At 40.9% G+C, this 21,771-nt stretch overlaps 1 pseudogene; it reads right to left on the reverse strand.

Annotated features, from left to right (window-relative positions):
* The window catches only part of LOC110890053, a 36,277-nt pseudogene extending 14,920 nt beyond the window's left edge, over window positions 1–21,357 (reverse strand).
* Window positions 21,358–21,771: the final 414 nt, after the last annotated feature.

A 21,771-nucleotide genomic window follows, 5' to 3' on the forward strand; every position in this document is an offset into this window, starting at 1 on the left:
GTTTGACGGGTCAATGCAGGACTTGTTATGTAACAACTCGAGTTTTCGACCTTCACTTTCGCATTAAATGCACGTTGACTTTGACTGATTAGTTGTTTGACTTATTGACTTGTAATGTGCACGTTATGTTATAATGAGACGTATTGTGAATATTGTATGTTATGTGTTAATGATATAATGTGAACCTGTTAGTACACACTCGAGCTAGCTAAGTCTTGTATAACTTTCACGGATCAACTCGACGAATCAGAAGTTTGATCCGTCAAATCAATCTCGACGAAACAGGAAATCTGTTTCGTCAACATCATCTCGACGAAACAAGTGTTTCGCCGGCCCATCCGTTTCGCCAAGCCCAGTAAGGGCCCATTACGTCAATACGTGTATAATAACGTGAACCGACTTCTATTTTATACCTTTGGCAAATCAGAAAAACCCTCGAACACCCTCTCCTCTGTTGACGGCAATCGTGTGACCCCGAAACCCCGGATCAATCAAGTTGCTATCCCATTCTTCGTGGTTAGTGTCTAATCATTGCGTAATTGTTTGATTTGAATCCTTACTATCTGTTTTGCTTGAAATCGATGTAGTAGATGCTGAATAACGTTTGTGTTCATGTGGGGCAATGATTTTGACAACAATAGGATTTATGCTATCGGTTACAAATTGTAATGTATCAAGATTGGATTTCTTGTTGATGATCATCAGGATAGGGTTCGATTAGGCTGGTTATGTAATTGGGCTCTTGTGTCTAAATCATATGTTAAATTGCTTAACATTAAAATCGTGATTATGTTATAGTTAGTGATCGGTAACTATGAATGAATTGCTATATGATTACTGTATGAACTATGCATTATGATGACTGTATGATCGATGATGTTGTGACGGCAGATTAGGGTTTCCTGATATGGCGTAACTGTTGAAATTGTAACTGATTTGATTGACGTAACTGACATCACCCCGAAACAGACTTGACGAAATAGACCTCTCGGCGAAACAGAATGTGTTTCGCCAAGGGGCAGTCGACGAAACAGAACTTTGTTTCGCCAAAGAGTAATTGACGAAACAGAATGTGTTCCGCCAAAGGAGATCCCGATGAAACAGAATGTGTTTCACCAACTTGGGATTCGCCAATTTGGATAATCTGCACAGTAACCTGATTTAACTCTGTTAGAAGTTGACTGGATTGATTAACTACTGTTAAGTGATGTGCAAGACTTGTATGATATTGAATACCTGTTTAGCACTTCTATGATTGTACCTATACGTGGACAACTTGAACATAAACTGATTATTGTACACGTGCGTACTTTAGGACTTGACTGATTGTTTGTGAGCACTTACTGTAACATACCGAGCAAATCAAGGTGAGTTCATTGCACTATTCTAAGCATGCGTCCCGGTGGTTTGGGACATCTATTAAACATTTGGAAGGGAATGTTTGGGTAAATGGTTAAACTGGGATGTTGGTTATTGAACACAGAATCGATCATCTACTGTGTTGCCTGTAAGGCAATGGGGTAACTAGTTGATAGCGCTATTAGGTTTGACACCCTCACACCGGGCCGTAAGGACGGGCGTGAACTAGTTACCTCGACATCATTACCAATGCTTGGTTAGGGGCATTGGTGTTGGACACACTTCCAGGTTATATTGGGCACACTCCCATGGTATATATATATATATATTGGACACACTTCCAGTATATAAGACTCTCCTACGTCAATAACAATCTCAAAACAAAACGATGGGTTGACTTAACAGATATCTGGTAACTACACACGTTAACAAAACCTTGAACTCACCAGCGTCGTCTGACACACTTGTCTGCATGCTTGCAGGTCGTTAGAATTCGTGACATGGACTTGCTATCTGGGAGTGCTGGAGTGGTCATGGATCGAGGCTCTTGGATTAACATATATGTGATACATTGGTTTTGAGCATTAATATGAAACAATTGTTAAACGATTTACTACATGCTTCCGCTATACAACTCTTTGGGATTAATATTATGTTTGACATTTGCTATTGGTAATTAATGACATGTTTTATTCAAATATTTATCATTGGTTCGATGTGATTGGTGGCTCGGACTCTGATGCATAACACGCCTCGCGGAGTTCCCGCAGGTGGTATTTTGGGGGTGTTACAGTTTGGTATCAGAGCCACTGGTTATAGCGAACTTGGTTTTAAAACGTTTTATAAAACCAGACTATAACCGAATACCTTTGAAGAATCGATCATGACACTCAGCTCCAGATCGCAAGGTTCGTCTTCTGTTTAGTTTATGCATTACTTCCTTAGTAGTCACACACTCATCACTTACATGAAACGATACACTTGATACTATGGTGACTTGATAGTGTGACACTACTTTTCGACTTATGTGAATTGCAAACCTGCGATACCAGTCGTTGTGTTGTGTGAACGGGGGAAACTTCGAGCGCAAGCTAAGAGGCACTGAGATAAGCATGCAAATTGCTTTATTATTATGGGTGCACACTTAATAATAACGTGGGGTGCATGCAAGTCCTAGTGAGGCTTATCGAGCGTGAGAAGGGTTCTGCCTTATTATGTGTGAACTTGGTAGTACATAGATATCAACATGATACTTGATTTCCATCTCGTTTCGATTTCCTGAATCGGTTCATCTCTATATATAGAATCATGAGTGGACGAGGACACGGACTTGGCAACATCAACATGACTCAGGCTGAGTTGACTGACCTAATCAACACCCGTGTGGCTGAGGCTTTAGCAGCCTATCAAGCTGGTACGGAATGTACCAAGTACTCTTTACTCTTATATCGCGTACACGTCTTTTCACTCCTATAATGTGTTCCCTTTCATCCTTTAGGTAAGCAAGCGCATCCCCAGAACAATCAGCCTGTCTGTACGTTTAAAACGTCCATGGACTGTAAGCCACAAACCTTCACCGGGACTGAAGGGGCTGTGGGACTCTTGAGATGGTTCGAGAAAGCAGAGTCTGTGTTTGCTATTTGTAACTGTCCCACTGGGGAGAGGGTGAAATATGCTGCGGGTATCTTGGCGGATGGTGCCCTAACGTGGTGGAATGCCCAGGTACAGTTGTTGGGCATCGACGCAGCGAATGCCACAACTTGGGATGACTTTAAAGAACTGATCAGGGAGGAGTATTGTCCTCGGGATGAGGTCCAGAAGTTGGAAAACGAGTATTATGACTTGAAGATGGTTGGATCTGAAGTCGAAGCGTATGTGAAGCGATCGTATGAATTGGCCGACATGTGCCCGAACTTGTCCCGGCCTATGTCTCGGAGGATTGAGTTATTCATCAAGGGGCTGCCTCCGCGTGTGAAGAGTTTGGTCACTGCAGCCCATCTCAATGATTTGACACAGATTGTCTGTTTGACCCACAAGATTGTGGATCAAGAGGTAGAGAGTAACTCGTTACCACCGCGTGTTTCAATCACTACTACCGCTACACCCACTGCCACTGCGTCCGCTAATGATAACAAGCGGAAGTGGAACGATTACGACAAAGCATCTAGTGTGGGTCAGACTCAGAAAAGGCCAGACAACAATAGCAATCGCAGCATCAGCCAGTCGTCTTCTGTCTATCAAGGCCAGGGAAGTGGCCAAAGTCAGGGTTCGTATGTAGGGAGGAAGCCACGGTGTAACAAGTGTGGCTATCATCATTTCGGGCAGTGTGGACAGACATGTAATAGGTGTGGTAAAGCGGGCCACGAGGCCAAAGATTGTAGGGCCCCACAGCCCAAACACCAGCAGCAACAGAACTAGTAGAACCAGCAGAACCAGAGATAGCAGGGACAACCACCCCAGCAGAATCAGGGTTTCAGGAAGGGGTGCTATCAGTGTGGCGATGAGGGTCACTTTAGGCGGGATTGCCCTCAGTTAAATCAAAACGCTAACGACAACAACCGCCCGAATAACAACAATGCTGGGAACAACAACAACAATGGCAACAATGGGGGTAATGGTGCTCGGGGCAGGGTGTTTCAACTTGGGGCAGGGGATGCTAGGAATGACGGCAATGTTGTCACCGGTATGTTTCCTGTAAACAATCATATTGCTTCTGTGTTATTTGATTCTGGTGCCGATTGGAGTTATGTGTCCCTAGAGTTTAGTCAACGATTGGGGATAACCCCAACGCCTTTAGAAGTTAAGCAAGTAGTCGAACTAGCAGATGGTAAAACGATAGAAGCCTCGAGTGTCCTTTTCGGGTGCAAACTAGATCTCGTGGGTCAAGTGTTTGATATTGACCTCCTTCCCGTTACGCTCGGTAGTTTCGATATAGTGGTAGGCATGGATTGGCAGTCTAAGCACCAAGCGGAAATTTTGTGTAAGGAGAAGGTTGTGCGTATTCCTCTCCCCGATGGGGAGTCATTATTAGTTCAAGGGCATCGTAGTGGGACGATGGTTGGTATTATCTCGGCCATGCATGCGCAGAAGTATCTACAAAAGGGGTATCCTGCAATGTTAGCGTTAGTTACTAACGCTCAGTCTGAGGAGAGAAAGATCGAAGACCTACCAGTGGTGCGAGAATTCGCTGATGTGTTTCCAGAGGAGCTACCATGGTTACCTCCTCACCGTCAAGTAGAATTTCAGATTGATCTTGCGCCGGGAGCGGCCCCAATTGCTCGAGCTCCATACCAGTTGGCCCCTGGGGAGTTACAGGAATTGTCTAATCAGCTACAGGAATTATTGGATAGAGGTTTCATTCGACCCAGTTCTTCGCCTTGAGGAGCCCCAGTTCTGTTTGTAAAGAAGAAGGATGGGACATTCCGCATGTGTATTGACTATCGGGAGCTCAACAAGGTAACCATTAAGAACCGTTATCCATTGCCACGCATCGACGACTTGTTTGACCAGCTGCAAGGGTCAAGTTTTTATTCAAAAATCGACTTAAGATCGGGATATCACCAGGTAAGGGTTAGGGAGGAGGATGTTCCCAAGACGGCCTTTCGAACGCGCTACGGACACTATGAGTTTTTGGTCATGCCTTTTGGATTGACTAATGCACCAGCGGTTTTCATGGATCTCATGAACCGCGTGTGTAAGCCATATCTCGATGATTTCGTTATCGTATTCATTGATGACATCTTGGTCTACTCGAGGAACAAGGAAGATCACGAGCAACACCTACGACTCATCTTGGAACTTTTAAGAAAGGAACAACTGTATGCGAAGTTTTCTAAGTGCGATTTCTGGATTCGGGAAGTGCATTTCCTTGGCCACGTCGTTAATGAAAAAGGGATACATGTGGATCCTGCAAAAGTAGATGCGGTTAAGAATTGGGCGGCACCAAAGACTCCTTCGGAGGTGCGACAATTTCTTGGTCTCGCAGGATATTATCGGAGATTCATTAAAGATTTTTCAAAGATCGTGCAACCCCTCACCTCGCTGACACAGAAGAACACAGTATACTCTTGGGGAACAAAGCAGGAAGAGGCATTTACTAAAACAGAAACTTTGCAGTGCACCAATCTTGTCTTTACCAGAGGGTACCGAAGATTTTGTGGTCTACTGTGATGCATCGATTCAAGGTCTCGGCTGTGTGTTAATGCAACGCGAGAAGGTGATAGCCTATGCCTCGCGACAGTTGAAGATTCACGAGAAAAACTACACGACACACGACTTGGAGTTAGGAGCGGTGGTATTTGCGTTGAAGATCTGGAGGCACTATCTGTACGGTACCAAATACACCATCTACACCGACCATAGGAGTCTTCAGCACATCTTCGACCAGAAAGAATTGAATATGCGGCAACGACGATGGGTTGAACTATTGAATGATTATGAATGTGCCATCAAGTATCATCCGGGCAAGGCGAACGTTGTAGCTGACGCCCTCAGCAGGAAGGATAATGCACCTAGGCGTGTACGAGCATTGCAACTCACGATCCAGTCCAATCTTCCTTCCTAAATACGAGATGCTCAGCTAGAAGCGTTGAAACCAGAAAACGTCCGGGCTGAGGCTTTACGCGGCTCGAGGCAACGGTTAGAACAAAAGGGAGACGGTGCTTACTACGTAACCGGACGCATCTGGGTCCCACTCTATGGCAACTTACGAGAACTTGTAATGGAGGAGGCACATAAGTCACGTTACTCCGTACATCCTGGATCAGATAAGATGTACCATGACTTGAAAACTACATACTGGTGGCCTAGCATGAAAGCTCACATAGCAACCTACGTCAGCAAATGTTTGACTTGTGCTAAAGTCAAAGCGGAACATCAAAAGCCCTCGGGTCTACTGCAGCAACCAGAGATACCCACATGGAAGTGGGAACAGATCGCCATGGATTTCGTGACAGGGTTACCTCGAACTCAGGCTGGGAACGATACCATTTGGGTGATTGTCGACCGTCTCACGAAATCAGCGCATTTTCTGGCAATCAAAGAAACAGACAAGTTTTCGCAACTGGCAGTGAACTACCTTAAGGTAGTAGTTCTAGGCACGGGGTACCAACTTCTATCATTTCGGACCGAGATCCACGTTTCACTTCTGATCTTTGGCAATCAATGCATAAGTCGTTCGGTTCACGACTCGACATGAGTACCGCTTATCACCCGCAGACGGATGGTCAAAGCGAGCACACAATCCAGACACTTGAAGATATGCTACGGGCATGTGTAATCGATTTTGGGAAAGGATGGGAGAAGCACTTACCGTTGATAGAATTCTCCTACAACAACAGCTACCACACTAGTATACAGGCAGCTCCGTTCGAAGCGCTGTACGGACGGAAATGCCGTTCACCTCTCTGTTGGCTTGAGGTGGGTGATAGTCAGATCACAGGCCCTGAGCTTGTGCTTGAGACATCAGAAAACATTGTGCAGATCCAAAACCGTATGGCCGCAGCTCGCGACCACCAGAAAAGCTACACTGACAAGCGTAGTAAACCGTTGGAATTTGAAGTTAATAATCGCGTCATGTTAAAGGTCTCACCCTGGAAGGGTGTGGTGCGTTTTGGGAAACGCGGCAAACTAAACCCTCGTTATGTGGGACCATTCAAAATTCTGGAACAAATTGGAAAGGTGGCCTACAGGTTGGAGTTACCTGCGGAGTTGGGTAATGTCCATGATGTGTTTCACGTATCGCAGTTAAAGAAGTGTTTGGCTGATGAAACACTAGTGGTACCATTTCAAGAGCTGAAAATAGACGACAAGTTACAGTATGTTGAAGAACCAATTGAGATTATGGATCGGGAAGTTAAAGTTCGTAAGCATAGCCGTATACCCATTGTGAGAGTTCGTTGGAACTCGAGACGTGGTCCGGAGTTCACATGGGAACGCGAGGACCAAATGGAACTTAAGTACCCACATTTGTTCCCCAAAGACAAGACCAAGCCTGGCAATTCTAGACCTCGTGTAACTAGTGAATTTCGGGACGAAATTCCCATTCAAGTTGGGGATGATGTGACACCCGCGGAAAATGCACAAAATGCACAGTCATCCTGACTAGCATCGCATCGTATTGCGGATGGCTTATCAAATTTCGGGACGAAATTTCTTTCAAGTTGGGGATGATGTAACAACTCGAGTTTTCGACCTTCACTTTCGCATTAAATGCACGTTGACTTTGACTGATTAGTTGTTTGACTTATTGACTTGTAATGTGCACGTTATGTTATAATGAGACGTATTGTGAATATTGTATGTTATGTGTTAATGATATAATGTGAACCTGTTAGTACACACTCGAGCTAGCTAAGTCTTGTATAACTTTCACGGATTAACTCGACGAATCAGAAGTTTGATCCGTCAAATCAATCTCGATGAAACAGGAAATCTATTTCGTCAACATCATCTCGACGAAACAAGTGTTGCGCCGGCCCATCCGTTTCGCCAAGCCCAGTAAGGGCCCATTACGTCAATACGTGTATAATAACGTGAACCGACTTCTATTTTATACCTTTGGCAAATCAGAAAAACCCTAGAACACCCTCTCCTCTGTTGACGGCAATCGTGTGACCCCGAAACCCCGGATCAATCAAGTTGCTATCCCATTCTTCGTGGTTAGTGTCTAATCATTGCGTAATTGTTTGATTTGAATCCTTACTATCTGTTTTGCTTGAAATCGATGTAGTAGATGCTGAATAACGTTTGTGTTCATGTGGGGCAATGATTTTGACAACAATAGGATTTATGCTATCGGTTACAAATTGTAATGTATCAAGATTGGATTTCTTGTTGATGATCATCAGGATAGGGTTCGATTAGGCTGGATATGTAATTGGGCTCTTGTGCAATGTCTAAATCATATGTTAAATTGCTTAACATTAAAATCGTGATTATGTTATAGTTAGTGATCGGTAACTATGAATGAATTGCTATATGATTACTGTATGAACTATGCATTATGATGACTGTATGATCGATGATGTTGTGACGGCAGATTAGGGTTTCCTGTGATATGGCGTAACTGTTGAAATTGTAACTGATTTGATTGACGTAACTGACATCACCCCGAAACAGACTTGACGAAATAGACCTCTCGGCGAAACAGAATGTGTTTCGCCAAGGGGCAGTCGACGAAACAGAACTTTGTTTCGCCAAAGAGTAATTGACGAAACAGAATGTGTTCCGCCAAAGGAGATCCCGATGAAACAGAATGTGTTTCGCCAACTTGGGATTCGCCAATTTGGATAATCTGCACAGTAACCTGATTTAACTCTGTTAGAAGTTGACTGGATTGATTAACTACTGTTAAGTGATGTGCAAGACTTGTATGATATTGAATACCTGTTTAGCACTTCTGTGATTGTACCTATACGTGGACAACTTGAGCATAAACTGATTATTGTACACGTGCGTACTTTAGGACTTGACTGATTGTTTGTGAGCACTTACTGTAACATACCGAGCAAATCAAGGTGAGTTCATTGCACTCTTCTAAGCATGCGTCCCGGTGGTTTGGGACATCTATTAAACATTTGGAAGGGAATGTTTGGGTAAATGGTTAAACTGGGATGTTGGTTATTGAACACAGAATCGATCATCTACCGTGTTGCCTGTAAGGTAATGGGGTAACTAGTTGATAGCGCTATTAGGTTTGACACCCTCACATCGGGCCGTAAGGACGGGCGTGAACTAGTTACCTGGACATCATTACCAATGCTTGGTTAGGGGCATTGGTGTTGGACACACTTCCAGGTTATATTGGGCACACTCCCATGGTATATATATATATTGGACACACTTCCAGTATATATATAAGACTCTCCTACATCAATAACAATCTCAAAACAAAACGATGGGTTGACTTAACAGATATCTGGTAACTACACACGTTAACAAAACCTTGAACTCACCAGCGTCGTCTGACACACTTGTCTGCATGCTTGCAGGTCGTTAGAATTCGTGACATGGACTTGCTATCTGGGAATGCTGGAGTGGTCATGGATCGAGGCTCTTGGATTAACATATATGTGATACATTGGTTTTGAGCATTAATATGAAACAATTGTTAAACGATTTACTACATGCTTCCGCTATACAACTCTTTGGGATTAATATTATGTTTGACATTTGCTATTGGTAATTAATGACATGTTTTATTCAAATATTTATCATTGGTTCGATGTGATTGGTGGCTCGGACTCTGATGCATAACACGCCTCGCGGAGTATCCGCAGGTGGTATTTTGGGGGTGTTACATGTTACAAGAAAAAGTCAACTTGGACACCTCCTGCGACACGCGGCAACGTTGTGTTTCTTGTCCACGACTCTCCTAGCCAATCAAAGTCATGTCGGTCAAATTCAAGTTGTGTCGGTTAAATGGGTGACCCCCGCGACACGCGGGGGGGGGGGGGGGGGGGGTTGGTGACATCTCCACGACGCGCGGCCCGGGTCAACGACGGGATTTCTTATTTAATGGCCCAGATTCGCAAATTAGGTCACCACTTTTCATTATTCATTTAGCAGATGTCTGATACGAAGTCAAGGACGGGTTTGGCACTATTTCTTCATCTTCAAAGCTATTCGTGATGTCTAATCAACTCAGGATTATAACTAAAGCTGTGAAGACTACCATGCGCGGCTAAACACTCGGTGACTTCCGCCTGGATGAACATTAGTTCTTTTTGACATAACTATCTTGTTTCTGATTCTTGTAAACTGGTAAATCTTGACAACTTGTGTTGATTTCTTGGTAAACGTTGATTGTGTTTGAATTATTTATCGTTTATTAAGTGTATTGGCAACTTTCTTGCGTTGTTACCGGGTTAATAGATTGGTGGGTAGTTGATACAGTTAAACGACTTGTTAGGTTGCATGATGAATAATAAAACCGGGTTAATAGATTGGTGGGTAGTTGATACAGTTAAACGGGTTGTTAGGTTGCATGATGAATAATAAAAACTATCCTTAACAATTATCAAAGTCATTAATTCCAAGGCCATTCCTATGTGATATTTTGAATCAGTAAACGGATCTTTATGTTAAAATGGGTATTTGGGATTCCGGATGCCGGTTACTTTTTCTCCCTCTGATAACACTTTTTGTGACAAATTGTTTTTTCTTTTAAATAAAACAAATAAACCCCAAATTAGATAGTTTAGTTTAATTAAAATCTTTTACACTAACCACAAATTCCCTGTGGATACGATACCCTACTTACGCTATCTACGTAGTTTAATTAGGTTTTTTATTGACCCTTACAACAGTCATCATCGGTTAAAGAAATCACTTTACGGGCTCAAACAATCCCCTTAGGCTTGGTTTGGTAGATTTACTATTGCAATGAAGAAGTATGGGTTTAAACAAAGCAACTCCGACCACACTCTATTCCTAAAGAAAAGAGGAAGTCTCGTCCTGTGTGATTATTTATGTGGATGATATGATAATCACAGGTAATAACCATAAGGAACTGTCACGACTAAAGGAGAATCTCTTCACAAAATTCGAAATGAAAGATCTGGGAAGGCTTAAGTACTCTCTTGGGATAGAGGTTCTGAGATCAAAACAGAGAATCTTCATCTGCCAAAAAGTATATCCTTGATTTTTTAGTTGAGACGGGAATGATCGATTGTAAACCAGTTGATACTCCGATAACTGTGAACCACAAATTACACATGGAGGAAGGTGCAAAGATAGTAGATAAAGAAAGGTATCAACGTATGGTGGGGAAACTAATTTATCTTTCTCATACCAGACCCGATATAGCTTATGCGGTGGGAGTGGTGAGTAAGCTCACGCATCAACCTCAGGAAAGTCACATGGAAGCAGTATGGAGAATCATCAGGTATCTCAAAGGAACAACTGATATTGAACATCTTTTCTTTAACCTCGACAGGAAATGAAGGAGCTTTCACAAAAACAGGCCATGATGGGTAGATACCATCCACAAGAATAAAGCATCGTCTATAATATCTTCCGTTAACAAAAAAATGGACAGAAGGGTGCGGTACCATCTGTTACGCTTTGAAGCAACGGTGATGTGTACAAAACATTGAAGTCGTTGTTTGAACCAGGAACACCAAAATATGAATGCCAAAACCATAAATCATTCGACGTCACCGCTTCAAGTATGATGGTTGGTCTTTTGATGTCACCCCTAACATAAGCCCTCACAACTCTCTTAGACAATTTCTCCATTTGATATGTGTACAATTGATGCTACCGAGCATCCCTGGAAAACGCCATCTACCCTCATGTGTGGCGTAAATACGTGCGATGTTGTGTCTTGTTGGTTTACGTAGAAACTTTTTCGCATATAATTTAATGATCGCGTTACAAAAGAATTGCAAACATTCACGTGAAGTTTTGTCCGACATAGCTAAGTATTCATCGTATTGATACGGAGGGTTACCTGTCGCTAGTTGGCGAACGGCGGATGTGCATTTTTGTATCGGCATGAAACTTCGTTTGCCCCTCCCGTCGTAACGTTCTTGAAACCATTCTTCTCTTGCTTCGATGTCTCCAACAATCTTTAAAAATAAATCTTTTGGTAAACGAAACCGATCTCTAAACGTTTTGGCATTGTAGACCGGATTCTCCACAAAATAATCCTTCAATTAACACTTCGTTGGCATGTATACGATCACAATCCACCATTTTCTTCATTGGGCGGCTCGAACCTTCAAGTTCGTTATACACCTTCTCCAAAAATTCAAGCGTGTCATTGTCGGAAGATGTATCGCTATCGGTGTCTATCCGAAACGAATCCGTTGGAAATGCCATTTTTAAAACTATGCAAGATAGTTTTTTTATAGGTGAAAAGGATTGTATTTTTTAAAGGTTTGAAGATTGAATGTATATAAAAAATTGGTCAGAAGGCTTTTTTTATAAACTTCTCCTTTTTCAACGGTCATATAACGCGTGTTCATGGCCACGTGTTTTCTTTTCCACGCGTGAGAAACCCCGGCAGCGGCAGTGTTCCACAGTCCACAACGCGTGGATGCTGCTTCATCACGTGGCGCCCCGGGTTCTCTAAGAATGAAGAAAGTTATAATATAACGAATGTATGCTAAATCCCATCCCTTAATCAAATATCTTTAGTCTAAAAAAATCATATTCCAAGGGTATGAAGCTCCTTTCAATGACAACATTTGCTTCGTTAAAAAAATACTAGAAGGATGCTTGCACGATGCAACATAAAACATAGGTACTGTCAGGATATGTATGGTTCGGTTGGTTCGGTTATTATCCTTAATTTTGGTTAACGGCCAGAACCAAACTTGTCTAAAAGTTTTGCTTAGAAATACATGAAATTGAGGAAAAATACATGAAATGAAGGTATAAAATATGAAATAAATAAACAAAAAATATAAAAGCTGGAAATATATGAATGTATGAATGGTATAATTTGGTTCATTTTGGTTAAACGATGGTATGAACAAACCGATAACCAGTTTTTCTTTAGTTTGGTTTTCTATTAATTGCTTTTCGGTTAATTCAAGTTTTGGTTGAAGTCAGTTCTATTTTAGGTTTAGTTTTGGTTAAAATTTAGTTATTGTTTACCCTAAGACAATGTTAATCACGCAACATGTATCAATGTTTTATTAAAAAAAACTATAGTAATACTATACTCAAATTAAAAAGAATAAAATGTTCGCTTTTATGGTGTAATTTAAAAAAAAAATAACTACATAAAAGTTATAACTATTTAAATAACCTGAGGTAGCTAGTCTTTTATAAAGGAATAAAGTGTAACTACTAAATAGTTATCCATAATTTAATTAAAAGTAAAGGAATTAAAGTGGGTAATTAAGATTGGAATTAAAATTTGTAATTAAAATAAGAGCATTAAAGTGTACCTTAGGTGTTAAATTAAATAAAAAAAATCTTTAACTTTTTAAGTATCACTAAACACCCCTCCTAAATGTATCATAATATGGTATACATGTTTTTTAATGAACAAAACGAGAATACGGAAGTAGAATTTACAGACAGGGCTACAAACAAACCGAATAAGAATGAACAAGACTTTTATTACCAACATAACCAAAGGAAATTACGCATTTATCTACGTAATGAAGCATTATATAGATGTATAATAGGTTTGTAACAAGCCCGCGCTTCGTGGTGGGCATCGTGTTTTTTTTGGCATTCCTCTACACAATGCAAATGTAATTTAGTCGTTACATGTAGTAATGTTGATCGGTATCGTTCTAGTTTGTCACATTATCGCCATAGGATGAAAGGGAAAAAATGGTTAAAAAGTCGATTTCAAAAAAAGTTTATATCAAAAGATAAACAAACATCGACACTTCGTAACGTGATACTTGGAATTCTACAGAACACCCTATATTAAAAAAATAAATAGTATTAAATTGGTTTTAGAAATAATATATTAAACTAAAAAAAAGCAAAGCAGCATCGAAATAATGACCAAGCTTAGATTTCTAAAATATAAAATAAACTTGGGCGGCTAACAAAAAAAGGTGTTAGAGGAGGCATATAATCAGAGACGGGTCTAGGTTGAGAGATTGGAAAAGGCGGCTGAATGTAAAAATCTAAATGCGGCGGAATTACAAGTCCCGTGACGAGAACAAGGCTTTCATTCTTGACTTTGACAGGAGAAAACATATGGATGTGAAAGAAAAGTCGAGGGTTCGATGTGCCTTAGATGGGGATGAGAATTCAGGGTTTTTTCACGGGATCATAAATGCAAACACCACCAATAATAGAATTAATGGTTTACTGGTTGACGGGCCGTGGGTTTCGAATCCTACAACAATCAAGGACTCAGGTTTCACTTTCTTTTCTGACAAGTTCCAAGAGCCATTAAACTACCGACCGCCTATAACCTGCCCTAACTTGGCTCGGTTAACTAGGGAGGAGGCGGATTTGCTCGTTCGGCCCTTCTCTTTATTAGAAATCAAGGAGGCGGTATGGTCATGTGATGGGGATAGGGTGTCGGGGCCAGAGGGGTTTAATTTCCGGTTTCTTAGGAGGATGTGGGACGGGGTACAAGCTGATTTTATGCCCTTATTTGAGGACTATCATCGGACGTCTCTTAACCCATGTTGTACGACTTTATCTATTTCCCTCCTCCATAAAGTTAATTAGCCTTGTGGGGTGTATCAATAAGGTCCTCTCCAAAGTGCTAGTGAATAAGCTGAGAAGGTAGTTGATAAGGTGGTTTCACTGGAGCAGTCGGCGTTTATCGTCTGGAGGAGTATCATGGATGGTCCTTAAATATTAAACGAACTCATCGGATGGATGAAACGACAAAAGAAAAAGGGTATGGTGTTTAAAATAGACATCAAAAAGGCGTACGATTCTGTAAATTGGGATTTTCTTATCTCAATTTTGGAACAAATGAATTTTCCCAAACGGTGGAGGCAATGGATTAGAGCTTTAATCGCTTGTGCTTGGGCTTTGGTTTTAATCAATGAATCATCTACACATGAATCCTCATGTTATAGGGGTTTTAGGCATGGTGACCCCATTTCCTCATTTCTTTTTGTTATAGTAATGGAGGCATTTTTGGGTATTATGAAGAAGGCGGTGTCAGCGTGTTATTTCACGACATTGTGTGTGGGAGTGGGGTTCACCTTATTTCATTTCATGTATGCAGATGACGTAGTCTTCCTTGGCGAATGACCGGAAACAAACGCTAAGAATCTAATGAGGCTTTTGAGATGCTTTTATTTGGTCTCGTGTCTGAAAGTTAACTTAGCGAAGTGCAAGTTGTTTAGGGTAGACACGGGGGAAGTTTTCGTTCATTTACTTAGGCTTACAAGTAGGGGCAAACATGAATCTCTGCAAACATTGGGATCTGGTGATTGATGCTTTTAGGAGTAGATTGTCCCTCTGGAAGGCAAAAACCCTATCTTTTGGGGGTCGGGTTACGCTCATTAAGTCGGTGCTAAATTCGCTTCCGACCTATTATTTCTCCTTATATCGAGTCCCAGATAAAGTCATAGAGGCTTTGGACCAGATGCAAAAGTAATAGCGCCTGTGGAATATGGGGGCATTGGTTTTGGGTCTTTTCGGGATGCGAACTTCGCTATGTTGGCTAAATGGTGGTGGTGTTTTAAACAAAATGATGGTGGTTTTTTGAGAGGGGTAATTTGGGCAATTCACCAATCCTCTCGAACTTGGAGCTATATCCCAACTAGGCTCCCGAGCACAAGTACGTGGAAACAGATTCTTAACGCTATTAGCGAACTCCAAAGATGTGGCGTCGACATGTCTAAGTTGATTAAAGGGTGCGAGTCGGGTGTGTCCATCAGGTTTTGGTTGGATGTTTGGGTTGGGGATGAGCCGCTGGCGTCGAAGTTTCCACGTCTGTTTCAACGGGTGGGTGTTACCTTCCTGTTTGATGCTAAGGATAAGTGGTTTTAGGCTCTGGATAGCTCGGGCATCTTCACCGTTCCTAGTGGTAAAACAGGGTTGCAGTAGCAGCGTTATGGGCAAACCTCGAACCCTTTCGTGGGGAATTCCTGGTTACCAAAAAAGGAGAGTATAACGGCGTGGAAGGCAACTTTAGATAGGCTGCCAACGAAGACATCTCAGTAGTGAAGAAATATAAATGTTTTCTCTAACCTCTGCCCTATCTGTGTTGAGATGGCGGAGACGGTTGATCATTTATTTGTTTATGGCGGCTTGGCTCAAGCGATTTAGCAGTTGGTGTCTCTATGGTGTAACACACCCCCTATTGTTGTGTTTGATATTAATGATGCGATAGACTTGCACAAGTATGTGGGTGGGTGAGTAAAATTCAAGAAAGCATTTCATGTAGTGTGCATCACAATAATTTGGTATATATGGAAGGTACGAAACGATGCGGTGTTTAATGGAACGCATGTACATATTCACAAGATCGTTGGGATGTTAAGTCATTTAGCTTCCTACGGGTGAAGGCAAGATCTAAGCATGCCAGCATAGATTGGGAAATTTGGAATGGGTTTAGGCTTCACAATGCTGGTTGCTAGGGTGTGGTCTATTTGTATTGTTTCCATATATCCAGGTTTGTGTGTTCTTTTGGGTGTTTGCCAACATTGGAATTAAAATTTTGTTAGCCGTTCAAAAAATACATATATAATTTGTGGTAGGAAGAACACCTCTGGTATTCTGAACCAACAGGGTTGACCTCTGCGTATGTGGGACCCATCGACTATGTCATCATGTAGAACAATATATCCTTGCATCTGCAAACATTAATTAGGGTAAATTACACTTTTTGTCCTCTATGTTTATACCGGATTGCAATGGATGACCTTTAACTTCAATAATTACAGTCACAGTCATTTATTTGGAAAACTTGTTACACATTTTGTCCTTTAGTACTAACCAGGTTAAAAATTTAAGTTAAGCCTGGTCATGTGCACCTCATGTGAGGGCATTTCTGTATTTTCAGACTTTGTTTCTTTTTCCTTGATGAGTCTGAGTTTGAGAAAGAGAGAGGAGTTTCATAAAGAAGAAGAAACAAAGTCTGAAAAGACATAAATGCCCTCATATGAGGTGCACATGACCAGACTTAACTTAAATTTTTAACTTAGTTAGTGTTAAAAGACGAATGGTGTAACAAGTTTCCAAATAAAGGACTGTTACTGTAATTATTAAAGTTAAAGGTCATCCATTGCAATTCGGTACAAACATAAAGAACGAAAAATTGTAATTTACCCTTAATATATATATAACAGGAAATTAAGGTTGATTAGGCTAGCAGAGTTTTTTTTTTTCCCTAAAAGAGTGTTGGTAAAAAAGATATTTACCAAAATGAGTGGTTTCAAAAATATTTAGTGAAATAGGTGTTTTAATATATTTTTATTTTTAAAATATCTATGTGATTGAATTGCAAGGATTGTCCTTTATCTTTGTACCCATTTGCAGACGCTGTCCTTTATGTTTAAAATTGACGAGTTTTGTACTTTATGTTTTCAAATCATACACGTTTTGTCCTTTAGTCCTAACCCAGTTAGATTTTTCTGTCAAATCTGGTCATGTTCAATGCACATGAGGGTAAAATTGTCTTTTCACCCTATTCTTTAAAAATACATATAAAAGAAAAAAAATATTATATATCATAACAAAACCCTCTTCTTCCCCAAATCAATCCTATTCCAAAACCCTAATTTCTCTTCAACAACCTGCTGCTTCCTCGCTTTAACGGGGATAGTCCAGAACGGTTGGTTGCTCAAGCTAATCGTTAGTTTGACTTTAATGGCATAGCTGAATATTGACTATAGCTTCCTGGATGATGCAGAGGCTGATTGGTTCGATTAGTTACATCGCCATTACCAACTCGCCGGCTGGCTTTCACCCAGGCGCTAATTAAATGTTTTCGCTCCAAGGGTCTGGAGAAACCAAAAGAACTATTGGCCAAGCTTCAACATACCTCACTGCCATCGTTTTGAGGAAATACCAAATCTTAATGGTCTCTCCGATGGTTTTTCTTCCACCACTCACTCTACATTTTTTAGACAAATTCTTCTTGCTGGGGGTTGCACCCAATGCTTTGTTCAGACTCGAATGGCCTCTTTTCTAAATTTTCTAATTGAATCGCTTACTCCTTTCTATGTTGTGATGGGTAGCGGGATATTCTGAGTTGGCTCGTCACGTGTCACTGCTGATTCAGGGCCATTAGATTAAGATTGACTTCTATGTTCTGCCACTACAGGGATAGGACTTGGGACGTGTACATGCTGATTATACTGTTGGCACATGTGAATTCAATTATGATGGTCAATGTATCATTTGACAAGGTGAAAACAGTCCCACCACCCAATTGATTCAACTTAACGATATACATCGTTTGGCTAACACGGATGCTATCACTGCCTTATTTATTTATTTTTTTTTTGAAAGGTATCACTGTCTTATTTCAATTGCAATTACTACAACTTACATGTCGTCTACCCAGGATACCTGGTTCGTGACATGTTACAACAGGGTAAGTGCCAGTCCTTTTTCTTCTCCCCTACTGTTAGTTATAAAAAAAGATAGCACACTAGGGTGAAAAGACAATTTTACCCTCATGTGCATTACACATGATCAGATTTGACAGAAAAATCTAACTGGGTTAAGGCTAAAGGACAAAACGTGTATGATTTGAAAACATAAAGTACAAAACTCGTCAATTTTAAACATAAAGGACAACGCCTGCAAATGGGTATAAAAATAAAGGACAATCCTTACAATTCACTCTATCTATGTTGTTATTGTTTTCTTTTATTTTTTTGTTAAGTCTATTTATGGGTCACGTCCACCCAGACACCTTAACAACCATGTCTTCTTCATTTTTCCGATCTCCGGTGATAATGTATCCGGCGGCTTTCAAACAGTAACCACGACTAACCAGCTAACATTCACTAGATATGTAAACGGTTAATAGAAAATCTAACAGTAGTAGACTGAAAAAGACCACGATTAACCAGCTAACATTCGCCTGGAAAGATATACGATGGTAGATCGGAAAAGAATCAAAAGATGATTTTGATTTCATTAATATATAATTAATCGTTTGATTTCATTTTGAGAGTGAATAACAGTAGTAGTGGCATGGGCTCTTGGTTGCTCACTATTCAATGATTGAGAGGGAACAAGAACATCAAAAGAAATTAGTGAATAGTGGCTCAAGTTAGTGGTGAGATCTGCGAGATCGACAACTTTGAACACAAGGTCTGCAATGGTGTTCGAGAAAACATGAATCAAATGGGAGGGTCAAGCGACTAACACTTTTCAATTGTGTGTGTGAGAGAGAGAGAGAGAGAGAGAGAGAGATTGGAGCGTGAGACGTTGTCGGTCTCCGGTAGATGGAGTCTGAGGGGAGGTGTCCGTTGCCGGTGAGATCGGTATCCTTTGAAGAAGCAGAAGAGAGTCTCGCTTTTGTTTTGTTTTTCTTATAGCTATTTGTTTCACTTTTACTTTGATATTTGGTTTTTAAAAAGGTAAAAAAATATAAAAACACTTGAAAAATATTTTTTTCACCAACACACATTTTGGAAAAAAAAAACTTCACTTAAGCAACAGCTCAAATTACATATAAAATAAACATAGGAAAGTAAATTCATGCGTATATAATATATTACCCATTCAATGCACCAACCAAGGGCACATGCAAGAAAAAGTTCATCATCCGTGAGTTCTGATTCTCCTTTGAGCAACTTGTAGCTGTCCAACACAGAGAGGCCTCGGGTCATCTTTCCTGGCACAGGACAACCAATTAGTACCCTTCAATGATCTTTAGAAGCACAAAAGTTTCTTGCACCATAACGGCGACACTGATTATACCTCCAGGTACATTGTAGTCGATCATCTGCCAATAAAACAAGCAGAAGAAAATCAAATAATGAACACACATAGATAGAGAATTGTATATTTATGAACTGATATAATCTTACCCGTTCAACCCACTGACGGGAATCGTCATCGAACTCAAATGCAGGATCATGAAGTAGATCTGATTTTATAGAATCATAAACTTGCAAGAATTTGGACTTTAGATCGATATCCTTCCTCATTGTTGTCGAAAGAGAAGGATTACCGGAATGTGTATGACACCGCACCACAAACTTCCCAGGCACAACTGATGTTCGGTTCTGGTGAGAAGATGCATCCACAGAAGCCCATTTGAATGGAAGACTACATACTAGACTGAAACAATTATAAAGGGCTAATCACGAGAATAGCCAAGATTTGGTCAAATTTGCAAAAATAGCCAGTTGACACTCCATTTTATGGGCTTTCACGAATTCCCAGACGGCTCAAATAAAAAGTTAAGAACTTTCCTCCTGACCAATCATGTTTTGCCACGTGTGCTGGGCTGTCATCACCATGTTTCCTTAGCCCCTCTCTCTCTCATCTTGTCTGCTGAATTAGTCAACTATAAATATCAATTTTAGTTCTAAAAAGGTGATCAAGCCGTCACAGGTGATCACTTGCCGGAAACGGCTCCATGTTTCCAAAGAATGCCACACCATGACACCAAACCTTCATTCAAACTTGTCTGTTCCAAACCTGCAACCACCACCCTCATCGAGCACCACCACCCTCCACCCACCACAACCACCACCGTAAACCACCACCACCTGCAACCAACCACCGCCCTCACCGAGCACCACCACCCTCTACCCACGACCCTCCACCCACCACAACCACCACCGTAAACCACCACCACCCTGCAACCAACCACCACCCTCACCGAGCACCACCACCCTCCGATCGACCACCATACCGACCGTCACCCACAAATAGACTAACCTCCACCATCATCGAGCCGTTTCCGGCAAGTGCTCAAGCCGTCACAGGTTTCGAGTTCCTTCAACATATCAGAGGTTCCGACTCACTGTTCCGACTCGCAACCACCTTACACCACCACAACTTTCTTGTCCGATCATCTTAACCAACGCTCATCACTGTCGCCATACATCGTCTTCTCCACTTCATCATTCATCATCACATTAACCTCCATTACCAACGTTCTCCGGCCGACAACTTAGTTCTTCACCTCCGATTGACTTCCGTCAACAGCCGATTAACAAACAAGTTTGATATGGGGTTTGTGTTAGATCTTAGCAATGAACGGTCAAACAAATAAATAGTGAATGAATTATAAATAGTGAGAGAAAAAATTGAACGGTCAATTAATCAGTCCAAAAGTGAACCTTCAATTTTCAAAAAGTGGGTGTGCACAACTTTTCAAAAGACAGGACTGAACTCGTGTCAGAAGACAAACTTTTCAAAAAGTGGGTGCACACGTGTCAAAAGGTAAGTGGCTGTTGAAGAAAGTTCTTTTAAGCCGTGTTGGAATTTGTGAAAAGGCTCGTGGAGCCGTGTCAACTGGCCATTAGTCTTCTGTTACAATTGACGGAAATATAATATGTTAAAACTAGCAATAAGAGTTAAATGGTAACCTATTATAAAATGCCATTTTGTAAAAGTTTTATTTTGTAGCTATCTTTGGACAGATTGTAATGTTTCTCTTTGGAAGTGTGTGTATTTATAGCCAATCGTTTACCTGGCGATTTTGACCTTTGGAAATGGCTAACTGCATCGTGAAACATGATGCTATACTTTATTTAATGATACTCGGTGGAGGATGCAAGTTTTTGGTTTTTGGAGGATGCCCTTCATCTTAGCGCCACGTTAACATTCAAGAAGGATGTCCCTTTAAGTATGGACTAGGGGAAAAGCAGTATATAAATATATTTTTATAAACTCGAAAACTGACTAAAAAAAGTTCAAAAAAACACACAAAAATATATATATTTTTTGTAGTACACATGTGTAATAATACACATGTGTAGTATTACACATGTGCACTACACAAAAAATTTATTTTTTATTTTTTTTTGAAAATTTTTTTTTATATAAAAA

This window comes from Helianthus annuus, chromosome 11, assembly GCF_002127325.2.
Source record: "Helianthus annuus cultivar XRQ/B chromosome 11, HanXRQr2.0-SUNRISE, whole genome shotgun sequence".
NCBI lineage: Eukaryota > Viridiplantae > Streptophyta > Magnoliopsida > Asterales > Asteraceae > Helianthus > Helianthus annuus.